We start from the raw sequence: 14991 nt of genomic DNA, 5'->3' as shown, positions 1-14991 counted from the left end.
ATCAAATACAGAATACAGAAATAGTTCAAATATAAAATATTCAGACAAATATAAATCAAATATTAAAAATTTTGATTCAAATACTTATGTCATTGATTTAGCTCCATACATGTCACTGGATTATGAACACCTACCTTGTATCTACACTAGGGATGTCCCAAGTTTTTTTTGCCCCTAATCTGATATTTTTTAAACAGTGCACACCTCAAGTACATTATGGTTATTAAAATCAGCCCTGTTTATCTGTTTGACATGGAATATCTCACATTAAGAAAAAATTGTCTGTGTCCAAGCTGCTGCAAAATTACATGTGGTGTTTTTTTTTTTTTTAATACAATTATAAAGTAAACAAATGGTGTCTTCACAAACCTTTCCACCTAGTGCAGCATTAAAAATCCAACATTTCAAAATGATTAATATAATCCTAATACCACTTTGAAGTGCATGAGTTGCTTAATATTAACAGTCACTACAAATAAAAAAAAACCCAGTTCTGCTCAGTACAGCAGAGTTAATGCTGCCACTTCAAACTTTTATAAAAACTCTGCAGAGGGCTTTTAATTTTAAATGACACATAAGGAAGTGGAGACATGATGACGTTCAACTACAGTGGCCAGCAGAGTCAAATCGGAACAACATTTACAAAGCGTGCTAAATTTTAGAAACACAGATGCCGAAGGGAATATTCACATTCGTAATGACCAGCCCGAGGAGGAGGTAGTGTGAGCTTGCCTCCTAGAGACAGAGGATCGGACTTAAGATCTCTGCTCGTTAGGGTGGCACGGTGGCTTAGTGGTTAGCACGTTCGCCTCCCAGCGCTGGGATCTTGGGTTCAAGTCCCATCTGGGTGGAGTTTCCATGTTCTCCCCATGTCTGCGTGGGTCTCCGGTTTCCTCCCACAGTCCAAAAACATGGAGGGTAGGTGAATTGTGTGTTCTGAGCGTTCTGAATTGTAAAGTGTCCTTGGGTATCTAGAAAGGCGCTATATAAGTGTAACGATAGATAGATTACCAATCTTTGAGATCAGATTGGGACATTCCAGTGGGAATCCAGTTTGTTTCCCAATAATTTGTACAAAATGAATATGCTAAGATCAGGCTGTTTCTATGTCTTAAACATTTATCAGGGGGGGCAGTTGTGATGTTGAATTTCATGTCTCCTTAGCAATAAAATCTTGTACATTATATTTACTAAAGGACATATTAGTTTCCCAAAAGGTGCTACACACCCCAGAACTTATGGGAAGCTCTTTGGCAGTTTTTCTTCTGGCCAACCAGCAGCATTGATTGTATTGCAACTGAGCAGAGGTTTCAGTACACATATCATTGGCTACAGTTTGGTTGCTGGCCTCCTCTCAGCTCTGCTCTGCTGCAGGGGCATCCAAACCCAGGCTAAAGGCCTATGATTTATTATTTGGTACGATAAAAAGTATGTGATTTATAACTAGAAATGTACCAATGTTTAATATCTTGGACTGATAAGATAACCATTACTTACACCTAATAAACTTAAAGATACAACCAAAAACTATAATATAAGTATTAATAAATAAAATAATTTTTCTTTTGCCTTTAAAGCAAATGTACATTGGATTAAAGCTAAACAAATTTTTCTTTATCAAGTCCACAAAGCAGACATATTTGTGTAGTTAGAGGGGTCAGGGCATAAGCGCAAGCGCATGAAAAATAAAGTTATTGGTTGTAATATCGACTAAAATTCCATTATCAGACCAATAAACGAACTCAACAAACCCAGATATAATATACCGGGTAAATAAATTGGGTAAATAATTTTTTGGCTTTTATTGGGCATCACTTTATTGGGCATCACTATTTTAACATAGTGGAACCTTTATGCTGACATTGCACAAAGGTGCTGGGAGAGGAAGAAGAAATGCAAAAAATAGAATAGGTTTTAACTGAAAAATAAATAAAAAAAATTATTTTACTGATATATATATATATGTCAAATATAAAGGACTTCAAGGTGGCGCAGCCCTAGAGTGCATATAACTAAGTACCCTGTTACTTCAGCTTGTTAGGGGTCCAAGCACTGCAAGTGCTGGAGCCCCCTATTATTTTTGTTCTGTTTTTTCTGCTTTTTAGGGGTCTAAGCACTGCAAGTGCTGGAGCCCTATTGTTTTTGGTCTGTTTCCTCCTCTTCTTCTTCTTGTTCTTTTTCTCCGATGAAACGTGACGGGCAGCCCAAACCGTAGGTCCTACAGACTTGCCTGGTCAACTGGTAGTAAACCCTCCCGCTACTCAGGCGCAAAGAATCAGCCCGATCGGCCTGACGCGTTCCTCGTCGCTGCCTGTATCTCCTACCCCGTGTGATGTAGATACGAAATTCTTTTTTCCCCTGATTCCTCAGGTCAGACCCTACAAAAAAGCCTCAAGAACCCATAAGCTCCGCCCACTTAGATTTTGAGCTAATTTGCATAATATGCAAAATCACACTAATTTTTGAGCGCGAACTAGTCTCTGGAAATGTACCCAATATGGACATATGTGGTATCAGCAGAATCCTAAGAACCTGCACATATGCATGTCATTATTCTGAGGTAGTGTGCCAAATGTGACCACATTGCACAGAAATGGGGTGCTACAATTAGACAGCAACTGATTGTATAGGTTATTAGTTGATTACACCGCCACCTAGAGATGCAGTACCAGCAAGATGAGGCAGATATATTCTGAACATCATGGGAAAGGACCTTGTTCATTTTTATAACATATATGCCCAAAGCATTTTTGAGTTACAGATGTTTTTTATGTGATGTTTCCACGGCAAGCTGAACATCTCTATTTAAGCAGAGGCTGCAATCACACAGTAATGAAAGTTCCACATTTTTTGATAATTACTAAAGTTCAGGTTCTTACGATTCTCATGATACCACATATGTCTATATTGGGTTTTGATCCAAGGACTAGTTCTTGTTCAAATATATATCCGTTACATCTCATTTATACCTGCAGACTTGTTATGCAGAATCCCTCCTCAGCCCCTCCCTCTCCTCCTCACACACAGACTATCACCTCTCCCCCTCCCCTTCCCCCTTGCCAGTCAGAGAGGGCCAGAGGATACAGACATTTGAAAGCAGATCTAAGCAAATCAACAATAAAATCATCACCTCCTTATTTTACTTTCAGTGTCCATGTTTTCAGCTCCACTGTCCACAGGAGCACTTTGTAGGTCTAAAATTGCAGTGAGGGATGCACCTCTTGCTCTGCATACTTTCATTGCTCCTTTTCACATGTTCTTCAATGGTCAGGACACCTACAAAACAGGTATGCTGCAAATGTATGAACTACTGTCTCTGCCATTTTTTTTATAATATTGACCAGCAGAGTAGGTGTGTGTAACTGTGTAGACAGTGTGGGTTGACACAGGTTTTAAAATCTCCAGCAGCACTGCTCTTTCTGTTCCACTCATAAGAGCACAATACACACTGACTTATCACCACAATGTCAGTGTCACTACAGTGCTGAGAATGTATGAGCAACTGTCATACAGTTGGACCAATATAATATGTGTATCTCTGTGTGGACAGTGAGTTGACACAGGTGTTAAAATCTCCTGCAGCACTGCTTTGTCTTATCCACTCATAAGAGCACTAAACACACTGACATATCACCATGTCAGTGTCACTGCTGTGCTGAGAGTTATCTACCACCCAAATCATATCTGCTTTGTGGAGTTCCTGAACATTGGGTCAGAATCCAGGGTGAAATTCCAGAGTCAGTTCTGTACTCTGTGCTGTCTCTGTAACCCAAGCCCCACATTCACCTGTCTGCAGACCTGAAATTCACCCACTCATCTACTACGCCTTCTTCTTACAATCCAACTCTGCTCAGACACCAGAACACCAATGACCACATTTAAAAGCACTACAAAATCTATATTAAAGTGTGGCTTCTGTATCAGGAAATGTCATATGCTATGCTCTTGCTCTGCAAAGATTGCTTGCTTTCACCCTGGTCTTCAATCACTCAGGAGTTGGAGTGATCCCTCAGCATCACTACTGGACTGGGAATACTCCACAACCAAACACTGCCAGCAGAGAGTTTCTTCTGTCCATTGATGATGGACTTGAGTACAAGCTACTCCACATCATATCTGCTGTTTGGGGGTCCTGAATATTAGGGTGAGAAACCAGGGTGCAACTCCAGAGTGACTTCTGTGCTCTATACTGTCTATATCATCCGCTGCTTTTCCATCTCATGCTACACCTCCAAAGAGATGCCAGAACAGCACCTTAAAAACACTACACAAACTTCCCCAAAAAGCCCCTACTATCTAAGGACAGCTCATATGCTAGCACATTGTTCTTCTACCAGCGAATACCAGCTTGGACTCCGGGAATTGTCGCTTGCGGCTATATTTAGTATATGTGTTTGTGGTGTGTAAGTAATGTGTGTGATTGTGAGTGAGGTTCCCCCAGTTCTCAGCATGGGGTTATGCCTGTTTTGACCTCTTCTTTTACACACGCTACAATACTTTGAAACTGAAAACTAAAATTACAGTTTTATGTTTGTCTCCTTTTTTCATTATTAGTGATCTGAAAAACGATCAGTTCCTTGATTTAAAGCCATTATCTCATCCAAACTGAGTTTTGTGATGTTACACCACTAATTTGTAGAGTTAGTGTGTTCTATGTGGTGGCCTGATTTTGTAGCTAGAAATCTGTTGTCTTTTGGTGATGATGAATTATCAGTTTGATGCTATTGATGTTCTTTCATTACTGGAAAATCTGGCTGCTTTTTCCCCACATAACTGTACTCAGTACCTAAATATGGGATCTTTAACACTCACACACACCCAGGTTTTGAGTTTTTATAATCTGAAGCACAACACCTTTGTTCCTTCTCTTCCTGGATATGAGCTTGGAGTCATCTGATTGGAATGGAGGTCTGTGATTGGCTGCAGAAAGCTCTGCATTTTTTTTCTGTAGCTAGGCAGACTGTTCGCTCCTGCAAGTATGTGGCCCTAAATTCCACTGTTTTCAAACACACACACACACACACACACACACACACACACTTTTTTTGCCACATCAAGTAAATGGAGCAGATATGTGGACAGTGCCTTGGGGATGATGACACAGACAGACTAGTGATTCTGCAGGGGACTGTTGGAGAAAGACTCTCAATGGATGATGAACCATAACCTTCAGACTCCATTTCTTGTTTGACTGCTCTAAATCTGCTCTTATTATATCTGCTTAAGTTGCCTGAAAGGTGATGTTTACATTAAATATATTTTGACTACTTGACTGACATATATTCATGTATGCTTGTGGAAATATGAAAGATGTTGCCAGATATGGTCAGTTCATCATTTGTCATTTCAGTAAACTTGTTTCTTTTGGTAACTAATCAGTGCATTATCATCTCGTCTCACATTTCACTTAATTTATTTTGGTGTGCTGAAAATGCAGAATTGATAGTTATTCGTTAAACGTAATTAACTGCTAAATGAATCCTGAAATTTTTAATGATGCTGTTACCATTTTCTAGTTCCCAGTTGTAGATGAGAACCAGAGTGGAACTTCACTTTTTAGTTTCAGGGCTAGTTGCAACCTCCCCAGGCTAATGCCCACTATAACTTATTTTTTGTCACACCAGAACACTATGACGCTTCCCAGCTATTATTTAGTTTCAAGCATTAAAGTGAAGCACACAGTTTCTCAGCACATGCGTACACACACTCTCTCTTGGTGCATGTGACATTTGTTATTGGCATACAGAGATGTATTTTAAATTTTAAATTTTTTTACTTGTTTATGATAAGTTATATGGTCGTACATTTTTTTTATTTTATTTTTTTTTACTAATTTGTTTAAGCCATATTCACATTTATTTTATTTATTGGGAGAAAAATATTATATATATATTATAAATATATTATTTTTAATTCATATTGTGCTTTGTTGGTCTGCTGAGATGTTAAAAATATTCACTATTCAATAAATATTTTTTAATACCAATTTAGTAATAATTTTTCCTTTGAAAATCAAGACAAATATGCATTTAGCCTATTTATTTATGCAGAGGTGAAAAAATGGCAAGAATTAAAGAAACACTGCGAAAAAACCATGAATGGTTTTCAGCCTTTTGTCAAATGTTTTGATGCTGTTTTTGGTTTTGGTGTATCCCTATAAGCTAGTCATACATTCCTCACTATCTTTATTGGTGGGGTTACTGCTTCTATACATTAGTAACTAAGGAAGCCATATTTGGGCAGAAATTTTCCCCAGATGATTTGACTGTATTTAGGGTAAGGGGAAACGTGCCAGTGTTTACATTTAAATTGAGCTGCTCTATCGCTTTAAGAGGACAGAACATATAAGTTATATACCTTATACGCACATAATGTTGCTTGCATCGTGACTTTCCCATGCATTGTAGAAATTATTCTGATGGTAAACAAGTCTGCGAAATCTTTTCTCATTTTCCACTCCTTCCTCCCCCCTGCTTCTACAGCTCTCCAACTGTTGTTGGTTTCCATGGTAATGGCTCAGAGCTATTTGGAGCAGAGGTGACGGTGTGAATCAGCTGTGAGTTTAAGTGTGCCTCAATGCTCCAAATTCTGTTAGCAGCTGACGCTCTCGCTTTTACGCTTTTCGATTTTGACCCTTTTACAGGCCCATTGCAAAACAACAGAACAGTGATTGCATGCTATTTTATACTGAGGTCATGCTTATATGCTTTCACATATAGGTTTTTTCCCAACAAAAAACAGGGCCACTTTATTTAATTATTTATTTATATATTTATTTATTTATTTTCCCCACTTCCTTCAGTTTCAAGAACTAGATGACATGAAGAGAATTCCAAATTGTGATGTAGACTGTTGCATACATCAGTTATAATAAACTATGCCTTGTGATAAATTGAACAGTTGATCTAACAAAGCAGAAAACAAGCTTTATTTTGACCAATATCATTTACCATTGTTGGGTCTTGTGAATCCCTTGACTCATCAAAACACCCACACATACTCTGGAACATCTGACATTGTTCAGGATGCTGGGCACGCAATGAAAATATTTGAGATGTGTTTAAGGCCTCTTTCCACATTTTAGGCTTTATTGATATATTGTTCTTTAAAGGAGCAATCTGTAATACTTACAGACAAGCGTTTAAAATCGGAACTATAATACAGTTTCAAAACAGTGGCGAGAACTGTCTACCTACACGGACATTAAGAGAATACCACACATTTGATTTGATAACAAAATAAATATTTGTTAAATTTGTAGTGTTTAAAATTAAATTTTGACTGATGCAAAATTAGGAATGGGCAGTATCCACATTTTTCAAGCCGACATACTGTCTCAATTTTATGTCTTAATTTATACTTGTCCAGGGAAAAGAAGACCTCTGGTCACCACTGAATAATTCCAAATTTAATTCACGAACTGGAATGTGAAATATGGCTGAACAAACAACAGACGGTTTAGTGGGTATCAGTTAGTAAGCACGTATGCCTCTTCTAGGCCGGGCCGGCAAGGAATTGGAAGGAATTTTAAATGATTCGTTGAGAAAATAAATGTCTTTTTAGACCAAAAATATACAAGTGTATGAAAAAGACCTCTGTTAAAATGTCTAATTAAAGATGCCATTTTTCATTTGGTGTTTTAACATATTGGTAGAAATTCAAACATAAACGATATGAAATATGGAATGTAAAAATATGTGACTACATTGTGTCATTCAGCAGCTCAAAAGTAAATTGTCATTAGATTCTGCAAAATTATTATTTTCATTGAGATGAACCCTATGAAATCCATTTTAATTTAGTTTTTTGCTAGTTTCAATCATTTATATATTTATTTATTTTTAATTTACCTCAGTTGTGCAAACAAGTGCAGAATGTCATGTACAGAAATTAATACTTTTTTTAATATTAAAATTTAGTTTGAATTTGTGTATTTAATACACAAAAAAAGCAGTATTTAATTCAAATTGAGTAATAGTTAAAGGGAATATCTACGATTGTGAGGAACTGCAGTTTTCTTTATTTTGAGAAGCTCTGCGTCTTTTACGGTGTAACATTGTTTGAGGTGGAAAAAAACGACTTATGTGGCTAAAGTTTTTATTCACTTTTTGAACTTCCACAGAAACTCGTTTATTGCTTGTTGTTTAGTTTTGTGGTACTTTAGGTTTGTTTACTTTCATGCACTTAACTGCATTTCCCCATTAACAAATCTGGCACAGCTAAAATAAGTCAATATTACCATCCCATGGAGCAGAAATAGAGCAATATCATCATCTCGGTCCATGATTTTCAACGTTTGGAGGCTCTCTGTTGTTTAAACAGCTCCAGATTTCTTTTCACTGCTGTGAGCAGAAAGACAAAAAGCCTAGACACATTTTCAAGCATGCAGAGATAACTGAGAGCTAGCAAATGGTGAGGAAGCATCATCAGGATTTTATAAAAAGGGTTTTTTCATAATACGAACATCACCTTTGTCTGTTGAAATTCAAGTGAATTTTGAATCGAATATGAACATTTTATCAACATTAAACAAATTTCCATTTGGGTACATCTTATTGGCCTCTAAAATAATTAAACTATTGAAACATTTGAAGGGTGGCACTGTGGTGCAACAGGTAGGTCACATAGCTCCAGAGTCCTAGGGTGGTGAGTTTGTGCCCCATTCCAGGTGACTGTCTGTGTGTTTGGTGTTTTTTGGTTTTGGTGGGTTTCGCTACTCAAAGTGTCCATAGGTGTGTGTGTGTCACCCTGTGAAGGACAGGCGAAAATAAATACATTTGTTTAAATTTACATAACATACATTTGTAAAGGCCCCCTCCAGGGTGTGTTCCTGCCTTGCGCCCAATGATTCCAGGTAGGCTCTGGACCCAGCGCGACCCTGAACTGGAAAAGCTGTTATAGATAATGAATGAATGAATATTTGTAAAGTCGAAGTCTCAAATTTAAAATTTATTTGTAAATTGTAGAACCTGCATTTGTGGATCAAATGCAGATTTGATCTAGCTTTGGCTTGTTCGCCTGGAGGCTACATTTGTGGATCAGGCTGCATTTGTATTTAGATCAGGTGAAATGCGAAAGTAAAGGCTCAAAATCCAAAGACGCTTGAGAGGTAATGAACAAATACATGTCACGGAAAACAAGCGACTTGATACACAAATGCAGATTTAATTTTCATTACAAATAAATTTTAAATTTGAGACTTCAAATATATGCAATGTAAATTTTAACAAATGTATTTATTTTCACATAAAATTGATATATCTATGAAAATCAAAAACACGTTTTTTTGGGAATTTAGCTGTATTTGTACAAATTGCAGGCTGTGAGACACATTCTTCTGTGAATAGTGAAACATATTTGTGACTTAATTTGTGTTTAATTTGTAGATTAACGTTTACATTTATTATGAAGTCTTTTGAGACTAATCTCTCTCCATATGGCACCCCATCCAGGGGATGAGAAATATTTAATAATAAACAACCACTTTTTTTTTTCATTTGATTTTTAATCTGCATAAGAAAGAAAGGTAATTGTCTTCAAATTTCATTCATTCATTCGCTTGTATTACTACTGTATTGTTAATTTCAGAATATTGTGTGATAAATTAGCTTTTTTAAATGATTTACAACACAAATTATATTATATGCTATTATATGGACAGACAGAAGAAGAAAGAGTAATCTAATGCAAGAGAGAGCCAACCTGACCAGGGGATAACCTCCTCATGCCTGACTCGCCGTCTCATTTATTATAACTCACACATCACACTCCCTCATCCCAAATAGCCATCTGCCTTGTACTCTCTTGCCATTTTCTTGCCACTAAGCACACCCCGCTCTTCCTTGCTGACATTATTAACTCCTTGCTGGCCATGCAGTCTGCAGTGCAAATGTGAGGGTTAACAGCTGGGGGACTGGTGCTAGTTAAAGGCATCTCCTCATGAACCCAGCTCTATTTATAGCCCTGCTGCTAAGCATGGATGACATAGCTCATACAACGAGTGTAGGCATAGTTTATGATGGGTTAAGGTTGTCGTTTTAGCTGTGGAATGGAAATGTTTTTTTGGAATGCATAATGAAATGTAAAATAAAATAAAAAAAAATTATATCAGAATCATCTTTATGTGCAACATATCTTCCCATTGTTTTAATTATGAAGTGTCCCCATTAGTGATGTTAGCATTTTCATCATTCTGAGAGGTTCTATGGTATATTCATTATAGGACATTGCCCTCAGTTAATTGCACTCAGACTTAAAGTTAGTTTAAAAATATTAATATTGACAAAGGTTTGTTTGACAGTGATGTCATGTTTCAAATTTGTTCTTGGCAGTTTCTCTGTGGTGGTTATACCACGTATATGTACATATGGCTGTATTGTTCATATCAATATCGGAATTATATTGTATTGACTGAAATGAAGAAATATATAGATATATGGAGGGGGGGGGGGGGGGGGGTCACATGATGTGGAAAGAGTAGGAACGGCAGACCTGGACTATGAACATTTTATTTAATACCTAAGAGATTATTTGACACTACAGAAAGTATACAACCAAGGTAATGTCACTGCGTGAACTCTGGGCAAAAACACAAGGAAAAAAAACACAGGTTCTGAGACCTAAACTACAAAAAAGAAGAAAAGAATAGCAGGGCTATGAAAATGGCAGAAAACCACCAACTAGATACCTTGGTGACTAAGATAAGTGCTAAACTCAGCAACACTTTAGATATGAAACTTGTAGCGCTGTCCCAAATCCCATTTTTGGGCTTCGGAGCTTAGGGATTAGTGGTTTCATTGAACTCATTAAAAGCATTTGATACAATGGAAAAATGTAAGAATTTTTTAATTGGGTGAAATTGTTGTATAGGTCCCCCCAAAGCAGATGTCACTAACTCTTAGAGCTCAGATCATTTTTTATTAGAGCATGGAACGTGCCAGGGTTGTCCACTGAGCCCTCTTCTGTTTGCATTAGCAATTGAACCACTAGCAGAGGTCATCAGAAGCACCCCAGGTATTAAAAGCTTCAGTGTTAAAGGTACAGAACCTAAAATTTCTCTTTATACAGACTATATTCTTCTGAATTTAGCTGATATAGATACTACTATACCTTGTCTGCTTGATTGTCTACAACAATTTGGACACACATCAAGCTTTAAAGTGAACTCATTAAAAACAAAAGTTATGCCCATTGGTGTTATCGCCAACTCTGCCCCACTTAAAGGATTTTCATTCCATTGGTCACCTAAAGAGATAATACTTATCTATACTGCTCTATAGTAATTTTCGGCCATTGAATCTCACATGAAAATTAAGGGGGACATGAAGAATAGACAATGGAAAAACGTAGCTGCATATGACACAATTCTAACAGACTAACAAGCATAGTAAATGGTGGCGCAACCACCCATTCAAACAGCCGTTGGTTTAGCTAGTTACTGACACATTGTACTTGTTGGAAAACCTATAAACAGATACAGGACAGTTTTGTGGTCATTAGGGCTGAGCAGTAATTCCATATCAATATATATATATATATATCCATATAAAAAATTTCAATAACAATGATATGATTTGTATACACACTTTCAATATTTCAATATACATTATTTACAGCATCTGTCACTGACGGTCATTACAGGGTGCTGACATTAGTAAATTGCAATCAGTTTAAAATTATTTAAAAAATATTAATATTGACAAAGGGAAGAGTGTTTGCAAAAAGACTCTTGAAAAAGTTTGTTTCATGGCGATGTCATGTTTCTTTAAGTTCTTGGCAGTTCATCTGTGTCTCTTTTATTGTTCATATCAATATTGGAATTATATCATATAGACTGAAATTAAGCAATATATTGTCCTGCTCTACTTGCCATCCAATAAAATGTATTCATTCTGAATTTTGGTACAGTTGTGATAACCTGATGCTTTGGGACTTTTACAGCTGGCTTTTTAGTGAGTTGTGTTAGGCTTTACATTGAACAAAATGTGGAGAGGTAGTTTTGTTTGCTGACTGTCTGAGTTGAAAGCCATATACACGAGGCCTGGCTCTTGCACAATAGCTGCAGACAGGAGAGTTTGGCTGAAGTCATTGTTCCAAGTTTGCTTCAGATATTATTGTAAAGGGAAGGAGTGTGAACACGGTATTGGGCAAATACCTGTTACCAGTGTTGGTATTCATGCATCTCTAGTAAGAATGCATTTAAAAATGTAAATGTGCAAATATTTGTCTTAAATGTGTCTTCTGTATTTAACCCATCTGTGGCAGTGAACACACACACTAGTGAACTAGGGGCTGTGAGCACACACCCAGAATTGTGGGCAGCCATTCCTGATACCTTGGGAGCAGTTGTGGGTTTGGTGCCATGCTCAAGGGCACCTCAGCCATGGATTGAGGGAGGAGGAAAATGCTGTGTTACGCTGCGCTGTGTATGTGTGTGTTTTCTCTCTCTCTCTCTCTCTCACTATCTCTGTAAATTTATAGGTTCTGCAATCTGTTCCAGTCCATGTTTGTTCACCCGTCTAGAGTTCATGTCATATTCCAGTTCGTGAAGTCCATGTGTTGTCTGTCACCATTTCCGTCTACGTCATCTTGGCGGGAATCATAAATACGTCTCTGTGTATGCTGTTAGAAAGCTTTGTTTTGTGCTGTGATTTGTGTTGTGTATATTGAATTCTGTTTACCTGGTTTTGGCTTTGATCCATTCCTACTTCGACTACGAGTTTGTGTTTGCCCCTTTTTGATTACTGACGCTAGATCTATCTTTTGTAAAATATTGTAAACTCTGTGTATATATTTCACCAGAGTAGGGTTGGCTGCCGTTTGTTTTGGGAGTGGGTTTTGTGTGTGTTTTTGTGGATAGATAGGGAGTAAGGTAAGGTGTTGTCTTTTGTTTCCTTTTGTTTACACTTAGGTAAGTTAGAGTTGTTTGTGGATCAGTTAGGAGGGGTGTTTGTTTGTTGTTTTTGTCGGCTTAAGGCCATCCAGAAGTTCACTGGTGTTTGGTTTCATTGTACATATCACATTTATAATATATATTCTATTCATTATCCATTCTGTGTTTCCGTTTGTGTCCTTTTGTTTAACCATTTACATCTCTGTTACAGTTATTCCCTTCACATACATTAATTTCAACACACACATCATTCTGTTACGGCTCAACCCTAGACTGGGTCGTAACAGCTGTTACTTCACTCCCACCACCTGTAATATTCCTGCCTGTTCGTGGGAATCGAACCAATGACATTTCTCTAACCACTGGGCCATGGCCTAACTTTGTCAAATTTAGTATCCAAAATCCCCCACTCAGAAACATATTCAAGATACACCGACATATAGCGCTGTTAGCTTTGTGCTACCTTTAAAAAAAAACAAAAAAAACCCTGATTTGGTTTGCAGCTCGGACAAACTCTGATAAAATATGCTCTATGTGGGTCTTAAAGGAGTTAGAATACAGTTTGGGGCATATTCAAATTCTGCTTAATTAATCCAACAGTCCCATTACATTTTCTGTGCAAAATAGGATGAAACTGAGACTCAGATTAGAGCCTCAGTCATTTCTACTGTGGGTTCAGCACTGCATGTAAATTTTGGAGGAGGGTTTTAATTTCTTAAATTTGAATGGTCTTACCAATTTAACAAAAACAAATTAACATATTATTTTAATTTCTACATTTATTAGCTGTGCCCTACAATTTAATAATAGTAATAATAAAAAGTTTAAGTAATATAGCACCTCAAACTCAAGGGCACTTTCCATAGACGAGGGAAAAAAAACCCAAAAACATTAGAAACATGATATCAATAATGAAAAATGCAAGACAGCAGATTAATCAAGGTAACAAAGAATGAAAATGTTGAGAGTTTTAAGTTTAGATTTGAAATAGATTTGAAAGTGAGGCACAAAGACGGCGAGATTGCGGCTAGTTGTTCCACAATTTCATGTACCACAATATCACAGAATATAAACCACATGTAAACAAAGACACTGATAGGAAGCACCAAAGATTCCCAAGTATTTCTGATAAGGAGGGCATGTATTTGGGGCACTACCTTCCTATTCTTGAAATGCTAAAAGACACCTGTATGACAAACGCTCTGCAGTCAATGACGGTCCAGCAAAATTAGGCTTGCCTGGTCTTGTTTTTAATGTAGGTTTTATGTAGGAAACCTAAGATCACCTGATGTGTTGATCTGTGCATTTTCACCCAAATCCTTATTAAATCTAGTTTAGTTGTTGGTGTTTGTGTGCACTTATTTTGGAGAATTTTTGAAATTTATTTTACACAGACTCTAACTTTACACTTGCTTTGCTTCATAATGCATATTCCAGCTGTAATACTATCTGATCCTAAGGGCTTTTCATTTTAAAAACAGCATTCTTGAATTCCCTTAAAAAAAGCTTGATATCATATAAATGTTTTCTCCCTCTTTAAATGATTGGTAAAGTCAGGTCATGTATTATCCAGTGAGTTAGAAATCCTTAAATTCTTAAATCCTTAAATTCAACCTAAAATTAAAAAAATGGACACTCTTTAACAAAGTTAATTCATGTCCCTGGTCCTACAAAATGCAGATTGTCATATCAAATAATTCAGAACCATTTACCTATGGTGTTTAACAAATTTTAATGTGTTTTGCCAAATTTAAAATGTTGGTAATGTCACCATGCTAAAGCTCATTCATTCATTACCTGTAACCTCTTACCGAGTTAAGGGTCGCGGTGGGTCCAGAGCCCACCTGGAATTATTGGGCACAAGGCAGGAACACACCTTGGTGTGGGTGCCAGTCCATCCCATGCACAAGCTGATGGCGTAAAATAAGATTAAACAATATCACATTTCACATTCCCTCTCACAATCTTCTTCTTGTCAACTGAAAATGATCAGTCAGTTCAGAGATTCTGTAAGGGACATTCATTATTATTATTATTATAAATTTTTTTTGTTTCAAACGGTGATGCCATTACAGTTGTTTGTGAGGGTTTTAAACCAC

The 14991-nt window shown here is 37.0% G+C and overlaps 1 protein-coding gene across 6 annotated transcripts in view; it reads left to right on the top strand.

The window, feature by feature from the left end:
• The window catches only part of map4k4 (mitogen-activated protein kinase kinase kinase kinase 4), a 126842-nt gene that overhangs the window by 24294 nt on the left and 87557 nt on the right, over positions 1–14991 (top strand). The window lies entirely within an intron of this gene.

Source organism: Hoplias malabaricus, chromosome 12 (assembly GCF_029633855.1).
Source record: "Hoplias malabaricus isolate fHopMal1 chromosome 12, fHopMal1.hap1, whole genome shotgun sequence".
Taxonomy (NCBI): domain Eukaryota; kingdom Metazoa; phylum Chordata; class Actinopteri; order Characiformes; family Erythrinidae; genus Hoplias; species Hoplias malabaricus.
This window is presented reverse-complemented; position numbering and strand designations above follow the sequence as displayed.